This window comes from Myotis daubentonii, chromosome 9, assembly GCF_963259705.1.
Source record: "Myotis daubentonii chromosome 9, mMyoDau2.1, whole genome shotgun sequence".
NCBI lineage: Eukaryota > Metazoa > Chordata > Mammalia > Chiroptera > Vespertilionidae > Myotis > Myotis daubentonii.
Window position 1 is genome coordinate 63218366 of NC_081848.1, and position 10568 is coordinate 63228933.

Below are 10568 nucleotides of genomic sequence, written 5' to 3' on the forward strand. Positions count from 1 at the left end.
ATCGAACCTGGGGCCCTTGAGTCCACAGGCTGATGCTCTATCCACTGAGCCAAACCGGTTAGGGTGGCATATTACGTTTGATTGGTTAAATGGCTGACTGGACGACTGGACACTTAGCATATTAGGTTTTTATTATATAGGACTAGGGGCCCGGTGCACGAAATTCGTGCACTGGGTGTGTGTGTGGGGAGGGGGAGTGTCCCTCAGCCCAGCCTGCCCCCTCTCACATACTGGGAGCCCTCAGGCGTTGACCCCCATCACCCTCCAATTGCAGGATTGGCCCCTTGCCCAGGCCTGACGCCTCTGGCTGAGGCGTCCGGCCTGGGCATCGGGGACCTGCAGCTGCAGCGGCCCCGCGATCGTGGGCTTTGCTGTAGGCCCAGGCAAGGGACCCCTAGCTCCTGGGACTGCCAGCTTTGACCATGCCCAGCTCCCATCGCTGGCTCCACCCCTACTTCCTGCTATCACTGGCCAGGGCAGAAAAGGCACCTGATTCTCTGATCATGGCTGGGGGGCAGGGCAAAGGCGGCCCCAGGGCCGCCTTTGCCCTGCCCCCCCAGCTCTTAGCTCCCCCCTGGGTTTCCGATCACGGTCAGTGGCAGGGGGCTTCTTCCTGCTTTCCCTTTCGCCTCCCTGCATTGTGCCTACATATGCAAATTAACTGCCATCTTGTTGGCAGTTAACTGCCAATCTTAGTTGGCAGTTAACTGCCAATCTTAGTTGGCAGTTAATTTGCATATAGCCCTGATTAGCCAATGAAAAGGGTAGCTCGTACGCCAATTACCATTTTTCTCTTTTATTAGTGTTGATTTTTCAGAACTGGCTAATGTGAAAGGCACATATATTGTGTATCTTTGTCAGTTAAGACTAAGTCCAAAGTAGAATCTCAATCACTTCCAATACCACTGTTAACTCAGAGAGACCAAGGCGAATGAGCTAACAGAGAACGTGCAGTACTGTTGACAGGAAGGGAAGAATTCCTAAGATAGAAACAGGTGAGCTATTTGCATACTTTACTGGGATGTCCTGAACACATTATTTAAATCTCTCTAAGCCTCAGTTTACTCATGTATAAAATGGGGAAAATAATACCTGTCAAGGAACAACAATACTGTAAGTTAACATGTGCAACTGAGTGTCTGCCCTGTAATAGGTACTGAGCCAGCAATAGCTTCCTTTTTCTTAAAATAGCAAGCTTCGGTGCAGGTAGTCCTAAATTCTCTGTATGTTTGTAGAGCGCTCTGTTTCAGTTTGGCTACATACTAAGTGAGGAGGCTGTGAAACCACCCTCCGTGATAAAAAATGAAAAAACACATACACCCATAAACTCATCCTGTGGGTTCCCCGGAATAGCAATGTGCTCACTTTCTCTGAAGCCAGATGCCCTTTGCAGACACTGACCAATGCCGAGGTCGTTCTGCTCCAGCTATTCTAAAAATAGCATAAAGACTTTTTCAAGTTAACTATCTTTATTGGGTTAGACACATGACCTTGGGGCTAAGACGGCAGGATTTATCTGAGAGAAATTTAGCAACCACTTTAGAATCAGTTCTGCTGGGTAGAGTTGCTAATAAGGACTGGGTCATGGGTGCAATCCTCCTATGGGCCCTGTCACAGTCACCCTCTCATAAGGCCTCCCTGGCAGTATAGCTTGGGCCACTCTTTCCACCAGCCCAGCAATGGCCACAGAAAAAGACGGAGCAGAGGGCCAGGCTTTGGCAGACACCATCTCTATTCTTTCAAATCCTCCATGCACTAACTGGGTGCGGGGCTTCTCTGTCATGTTCCCTTAGGAGAGACACCAACTCTTTCTCGCTTTGACTCTCAAAGCATATTCTGAATCTGTTTTCACTGTAGGAGAAGATTGAAGTGTAGCTGCTCTATTGAATCAATGAATGGGGAGGTGAGCAGAGGAGAAATATGTGCACAAACTTGAAGCACCAGGGCACAGGGTATTACAGTATTTGTATTGACAAAAAGATGTGCTTCTGGTGTTCGGGAAAAAAAAATAGATAGAAAGGCGATAGTAGAAAAAGGAGGAAGGAAAGGCATTCACATTTACTGAGCACTGTGAGAACCACTTTATATAAACCTTTATTTAACTGCCCATGAACTGTTTCTAAGTGTCAGAAATTGTGCTAATAAGCTGTGGGAAACAGAGGAACAAGGCAACCAGTGTGCCTTGTTTTTATAGAACTGACTTGCTGGTAAGGGAAACGGATGCTGACCAATTAATTATAAGTGTGACATCTGACTTAAAGAGCAAAGGTACTACAGAGGCATTTAAAAAGAAAGAGTCCTAGTTAAGATTTCTGAGTGTAACACACAGAAATCATTTCTGACTAAATTTAAACTAACACAGGTTTATGAAATGGACATTAGGACAGTTCACAGAATCCAAGAAAGAATATAGTATCCAGGCCTCTCACAGGACAAGATGCAGTGCAAACCCAGGGTCTCATGATCAGTAGGTCATCATGTGTCCACCGGGGGATCCTGCCATCGCATGGGGATCTGACCATTGCATGACTCGGCTACAACCATGGCTAATCTCTATGTTTTCTCAGGCAAGAGTGGTGAAAAAAAATATCCGATCGGTGTTTTTTGGTCATGTGTCAAACTTTGGTCAAGGTGGCAGGATTTGTTACTAAATAGAGAAATAGCTGGGAGTGAACCAGTTATGTTCTGTAGACAAAAATATCATAATGGTCTTGAACTATAAGGCAGGTATCATTATGTCCATTTTACAGAGGGCAAAAGTAAGGGCCAGGAGATTTAGCAACAGATCTATCGGGCAGCCGTGGGCAAACTACGGCCCGCGGGCCGGATTCGGCCCGTTTGAAATGAATAAAACTAAAAAAAAAAAGACCGTACCCTTTTATGTAATGATGTTTACTTTGCATTTATATTAGTTCACACAAACACTCCATCCATGCTTTTGTTCCGGCCCTCCGGTCCAGTTTAAGAACCCATTGTGGCCCTCGAGTCAAAAAGTTTGTCCACCCCTGATCTAGGGTCACACAGCCATTAAATTAAGGGAATGGGAATTCAAGGCTTTTCGTTTATGAAACTTATGGTTTTCCCATAACATTACATTTTTCCAACTTTTAAGCAATTAATATTGAAACATGGACTTTCTTAAGATATCCTGGGCCAGCCTTTGAAATATGATGTCACTGTCAATCCTCAGGAAAACAAAGATATTTTACTCCCTATCCCTGACATATTTTTCAGTCTATTAAAACTATAGAAACCAACCTTCTGAGACAGTGGTTACATTATATACACATGTAATAAAACTGCACGAAAATCAAACTTAGAGGAAATAATTAAGATATCATTTGACTTCTGCTAATTGCTGCCAGCATGGCCAAAATCAAAGGAGGCATTTGGAGACAGTTAACAGATGGCTGTGGGGAGGTGTCTTTTTTCAGCTAGTTTGCCTCTCACTTGTCAGAATGTTGGCAAATTTATCATTTTCCCAATGTAGAACAGCAAAAATAAGTGAATTACCAAAAGCTAGAATAGCAATCATTTTTATTTTTTACCATTTTAACCATGGTAGACATGATAGTTGGTGGGTACCCTAGGGGAAATGTAATAAATAAGATATACTGTTAGCTTTGAATAGTTCAAAGCACTGGCTGTATCTCTTTCATCACTTTTCCTCCCACTCAAAAAAGCTTACCGAAATACCCATGAGAGTAATAATCACATATTCTTTACTCTTTCTCTCACCCTTCTGGTAGCCAGATATGTTTCATTAGATACCATCCTCAGGGTCTCAAACAATGTGAAATAGTTACAAAAAAAAAAAAAAAAGTAGTTATGCCACACTCTAAAAAAATAAAAACTCTGAAAAGATAGAAAAATAAAGGTAACAGGAGGAGATGCAATTTGAATTGAACCATCACTGAGTTTCCAAGAAGGGATCCAATCATCCTGCAACCAACCCTGAAAGTCTCACCCAGGAAGGAAGCCATCCAGCTCATACCTATAATACCTTTAAAAAAGCCATGGCTTTAAGAGAGGAATAAAGGAGTATAAGGAATCCACAAGAAGAGATGACTCAGAAACCAGAATTTTTGCAGAGGCCTCATCCCATCTCCTCTGGGGCAACTGTGGGGTCCACATTTTAAGATATTTCATATTTGGAAACATGTGAGAAACAGCCTGTGATCTCTAACTGAAGATGTTACCGAAGGGTGGCTATTTGGCATTAGTAGTAACAAGAACTAACTGAACTTGAATGATTAATGTTAACAGGATTCAGATTTTTACCCTAGATTTGGGGTTGAGTAGTCTAAGAAAACTTGGGAGATATATATATATGATTCTAAGTCACGTCTAACATTTTGACAATGTATTTGGCATGTAAAAATAGTAACAGTAATAATAATACATCCTAGGTAAAATTTCAGTAAGTTTCCTTTGTTAACACCCCCTTAATCCAGATGCCTCTCTTGAACATTATTTATATACTATGTAATCCTGGGCTACTGAAAAAGTACTTTTACTGCTTCAATGAGGATTTCAAACTGATTTCTTATCCTCTTTATAGAATTTAAACTAAAATTTTCTTGAAAAATGGCAGAAAACCTTTCTTTCCTATTAGGTTATTTCTCAATTACTCATGTAAATGGGAATTTCTGAGGTTTGAACAAAAATGAGGGCTCACTAAACCAGCAAAATTCAATCACAGAACAACTGTGCCTTCTGCTTAGAGATGGATCATACATCACACCAGGGACTCCTTTCTCTTGATTTACACACAATATTTAATAATGCAATATAACTTGAGTGCTCACTGTCAAAGATGCTATCAAGGTCATCTACATCTTTCTAGCCATTCATCACCTTCTAAAAATATTACTTAACCTTTAGAGCTAGAAATTAGGGTAAATTTTAACCATAGTATAAAGACCTTCAATCAACTATAACCAAATCATATTTTATTTAAATATTCAGCATTTATGATTAATTTAAAGGACACATGAGCTTGGTAGTAAAGTCAGGAAGAATAGTACCAGCCATGACTCTAAAGAGCACCATATCTTCCCAGATTTACTCTCTTACTGCTTATTTACCTTAAATAAAATTCTTCTGTTTTCCTTTTACCTTGCCCTACTATTTTATGATGACTGTGTTACTGGATATTGCAATTTATTCCATAACTTAGAGACTATCAAGGGGCTTATCATGAAACCAGAGGCAGAGTGGATGGAGTAACCGATCAGCAAATACATATTAGAGTCTATTTTTGTGCCAAGCAGTCTTCCAAGCACTTTACCTGTATTAATTCATTTAATGTTTCTAAGAAGATACAGAATAGGAACTCACAAATAAAAAATCAAGGTGGAAAAGACAGGTAAGTTGGTTGTCCAGAGTCAGAAAGCAAGGATATAATGGAGCTGGATGTTTCTCCCCAGGCATCTCTGGCCCCAAAGTCCTCCTCTTAATCACAGCGTTAAAGGGACCCTGATCAAATGTTGGGTTCAACTTCATATGGAAGTAATTTCCCAAAGGTATCTCATCCCAAATACCATTGGATAGATTAGGTACTGAGGTCATGGTTTGGCCGCTACAACATGGAATTGAACTACTTCTAATGAGACACCTTCTATAAATATTACACTTTCCTATTTTTTTAAGGAAAAAACAATGAGCATATCATTTTATTTATAGAACAATTACATTATGCTGGGCAAAAATATTTGTCACTGTTGTCTAGTTTGACATTTAAATATCATCCAAGTGCATAATTTACTATTGGGCCAAAAAGGGTGAACTGTAGCAGATATTTTTCTTCAATCTGAATGCACCAATTCTTTGAACACTCTTCCTACACTTCAGTACCTAGGAGACCCCAAGTCCCTTTATAGAAATCATATATAGAAGCTTCCACCAAAAACATATATTCATATCAAATTATTTTGAACTAATATCAAGTGATCCACAACAATGTGAATGTATTTAATGCCACAAAACTGTACACTTAAAAATGTTAAATTTTCTGTTATGTATATCTTATAACAATGAAAAAATAATTTTTAAAGGCTAGTGATGTGCAAAAGCAGGCTTTATGCAGAAACAGCTTTGCTGAGAGTGACACGTGTACAGCATATCCTAGAGGAAACAGTGCAGAGGTTCCAGAAGTGGCCTCCAGAGCTCAGCATCCATCAGTTAGCTATGCAAATTTTAGGGTCAATTCCCAGGGTCACCAATGCATCAATTCAGGAACAGGATTTTGTACATTATTCCTACTGCATAGCCTCAAAATCTAGTCTTCTCAACCTTCTAGGAACCCATTGAGCTATATGATATCTTTTTATACATTTATTTTCTGGTCAAACAAGTTTGTATAGTTTTCTGATATTTATAACAATGACTACTGATTGAAACAAGTGATAAATTTAAGTACTACTGATTAATATTTGTTTGTACTGGGCACTGCATTATGTTATTTAATGGTCATAGAAATAAAAAGGGATGCAAGTTCTGATTAACCTCTTTAAAACTGAGGGAAATTAAGTTGAGTGGGTTTGTCCAAGGCTCACATGGCTAGGAATTGGTAGAACCAAGACTGGAACCTAGGTTTGCTTGATGCCATGTCCATGCTCTCAACTGTTCTCTAAAGGTTGCTGATTGATAGTCTTACATTAACATAGTCCAGTGGTATTGGCACCTTATAGACTTGAGAGAACTAATATCAGATTTTAAATTGATATTAGCCAAACCTGAAGTCTGAAGAGTTGATTTGCGGATTTGGCTCATCTCTATCAGTGATCCATCCTTCCAGACCCAAGATTATTCCTCTGTAAAATTGGAGCTTAGACTAAGGATCTCTACAGCTGTGTTATTCCATGGTTCCATCTCTCTAATTAGAAGTCTCTCTTCTTATCAGCTTTGTTATGAAGAAAATGTTAAAAAAAAAAACAACTATTAACCACAGATCTTGCATGCTGTCCTCACATTTTCTGCATCCCCCTCCTCTCTGCCTGGATAGTGATGTGCTGACTAAAAGTCCAAGGAACTTTTCCATGTGCAACCCAGATAATCCAAGGTCATGATGGCTTCAGAAAATGTTGTGTAACTGCTGGTTGAAATCAATAGTACGTGTCCTGTATCCAGGGACATACACAAATAAGCACAAATCACTGAAGATGACATCTGGTCCTTTGATTTCATAAGAGAAATGTCAGGGGTTATATTTTTCTCAATGTCATCTCATAAAGGCAAGGTATTCCATGGGGGTAGGCTTTGGACCCAAGTATGAGTAAGGTCATTATTATTAAATTCCAGGATTCTCCATGGGACTCAAGGTGTCATTATTGAAGCAGTGTTTTCTTAGCCCTTGAGCAACCAATCAATTAGCCCATGCACCAGTTCCATTTTCATTATGACTGCTGTATCTGTTCTAATATTACTCATACTTTCATCACCCACATTAGTTTTTAGGATCTATTGCCAGACAAGGAACTCCAAATTAGAGACTCTGTCATCTCATTGTAGTATTTGAAGATGGCTGAATATTAATAATAGTAAAAATACTAATACCTATACTATTTATTTAATCTGTGCCAGGGATTTGGAGAAAAGGTCTTTAGGCAGTATTACCTCCATAAGTATGGCACCCTTATGTGATAGGTGCCGGGAGCCGGTCCATCCTTGCTGTTTCAAGGGACCTGGCATATATGGCATACTGTTCTTAATATGTTTGCTCACCTGCTTGGCACTATGTGTTTTAACCAAGGTCACCTCTCTGAGAAAGGTTGTTTCCCCAGGTAGGAATTTTCCCCTGAAGTTAGGGAGGGAATAAAACCCCTTATCTAAGTGCCAGGCAGGTAATTAATCGCTTTAACTACGAACAATCATGCTTAAGCTACATAATCTTTACTCCCTGGAATGGAGATAAGAAACGCCCTAACCTTTGGAATAGAGATTGATAGGATTGAATCAACTGGTATAAATACAGATGTAACAAGACAACAGGAGACAGAACTTAGAAGACAGAACCAAGAGAGACAGAACCTAGACACAGAACCTAGACACAGAACCTACACAGAACCTAGAGACAGAACCTAGCGAGAGAACATGGCAAAAGATCCTGGACAGAAACTGGCCACAGAACCTAGAGACAGAACCTAGCGAGGGAACCTGGCTACTGAACCTGGCTGGAGAACCTAGCAAGAGAACATGGACACAGAACCTGGCAATAGAACCAGGCAAGAGAACCCAACCATGCTGATCAACTGAACGCTGCCTCCTAGTCTTTCCTTCTTCGCCGACTCCGTCCACACCTTTGGGGACCCCTGGACCTGCTGGGGCTGGACCCCAGCAGATAGGTGCTGTTATTAACATCTATATGGAAAAACTGAGGCCTGAAGAATAGTTTCCCAAAGTCACATAGATAATATTGCAGGCATGCCTGACTTCAAGTCCCGTGTTCTTAATTTCTTATTGTTGAGATATTTATTCCCATTGAGAATCATTCTGCCTAAAAGATATATAAAGTAAATATCTGGCCTAGAAATTTTAACAGAATAGCTAAGCTCATCCTCAATCCATTACTGAAGTAAGTTTCTTTTTAGACTGAGTTTCAATAGTGGAAGACACTTGTGGATGTACCCAGATTGACTTCATAGCGGCAATGAGGCAAAACCAAAGAGCATATGAGGACAGAAACAGTGATTTCATTTCAAGAGCAGTCACAGTGGCAAAGGTTGGATTAAGGACCAAAGGCAAGGTCACTTACTAGGCATCCAAAATGCAATATGCCAAGTGAAGAAAGAACTCATAAAATCATCATCAGTTAACAACAACAATAAAGTAGTTAGAAATTGGTCCTTATCAAAGAATTACAGTTGTTCAAATGAAAAGATAGCATTGTGGGCTTGAATCATGCTACTCACTGAGGTGTGACTGTGTCTGAAGAGGTAAGCTCAACAAAACTGGTGTAGAAGGAAGAGTCAGACTTCACAGTCAGATGAGAAAACAATTACAAGGATTGTTGCAATGTATAATAAGGAAAAAAGCTGTGATTCTAAATGGGATGAATCCATTTTTTTAACAAATACCTATAGTAGAGAAAGGCATATAAAACTTGATAGATACTTCTATTAAACCTCATTCCACAAGCCTTGCTGAATAAGCAAACCTAGGCTGGGAGTGAGGGAGTGGGAAGGATGCAGTGAGGATATCACTTGCAGACACCACGGTCTGCTTGACACACTGCTATCAAAGCTCTCTTTGGTGATTGAACTGATGCGTTCCAGGACTTAAACGAACACACCGAAATGTTTTCCTCATTGACTGCTGGTGTGGACACATGACAAAGGCTAATTGTCCTGCCTGTTGGATAGGTACAATGTCATCCCTGCAAATGACAGCTCAAATCAGGTTTTCCCCTCACCCCACTGTACCTGAAACCCAGGAAAGGAGGATCTGATAGGAGGATATCATCAAAGACAAGGGATTTAAATACACATACGTACATACGTACATACACACATGCACACATATACCCCGAGTTCTTCTCTGGAAATAGTCTTTTTTTTTTTTTTAAAAAGAAACCTTTGTAGACTGAGCAAAACAAATAGGATTAGACATATGTATCTTTGTTTTTAGAACATTTTTTCCTAAAATATACATTCTCTGAATGTGAGAGAGGCAACTAGGAGCACTTGTGCTCACAAGAAGAAACTGGCAATAAAAAATATTTTATAGAGACCAATGGGAGGAGCTTTCATTGTGCTTCCTGCCTTTGGGCTGGAGGAAGTAGCTGGGACCTTTTGGATGCTTGCTACCTGTTTATCTTTTCAGGGGCCAATTAAACATGGAATGCAGAATCTGTGTGCCTCCAGCAGTGATCTTGGCCAGATTCTTGTCTTGGGATGGAGTGAACTGTAGGAAGCCAAGCATTAGAGATTAGTTGGCAACCTGGCTGAAACATTGTTTCTCACCAGTCAAATCCCAGCAGCATAGGAAAGCACTTCATCTCTACTCTTTTTATTTTTTTTCTTGTGTACGGGCCATGCTAACCTTCTCTGTATTGATCCAATTTTAGTATATGTGCCACCAAAGCGAGCACTAGCTCTACTTTTTAAATTTGTTCAAATTAATTAATTTGTAATATTGTAGGACCAGAAAAAAATCTAACAATTCCTAACTCATATGGAAAATTTAATTTTGTTTAGCCTCTTATTTTTTTTCTCCTAACCCTTATCTCCTTATCTCAGACATATAGCATATACCACATTTTCACCACATTACTCTACACACATGAGAATCTCTTAGGACAAGTAGAGTATATAATTATATGAGTATAAGTATATATAATGATAATTTTTGTAGCAAACAATTCTAAGTATCATTCAAAATGGATAATTTGATAAATGATGACTGTATAGTTATATATATATATCAGATCTAGATGCATGAAACTTGGCTGTGTTAAACTTTATCTTCTAGAAACCTTGAGAAAACCATTTAATTTATATTTGCTTCAATTTATCTACCTGTAAGAAGATAATAATTTCAGATCCATTGTTGTGATATGATTAAATGAA

General features: G+C 39.6%; 1 non-coding gene across 1 annotated transcript; it reads right to left on the reverse strand.

The window, feature by feature from the left end:
• Nucleotides 1-9982: 9982 nt before the first annotated feature.
• On the reverse strand, nucleotides 9983-10090 carry LOC132242378 (U6 spliceosomal RNA). Its single transcript, XR_009454581.1, has one exon. It is a non-coding gene; the product is annotated as a U6 spliceosomal RNA (small nuclear RNA).
• Nucleotides 10091-10568: the final 478 nt, after the last annotated feature.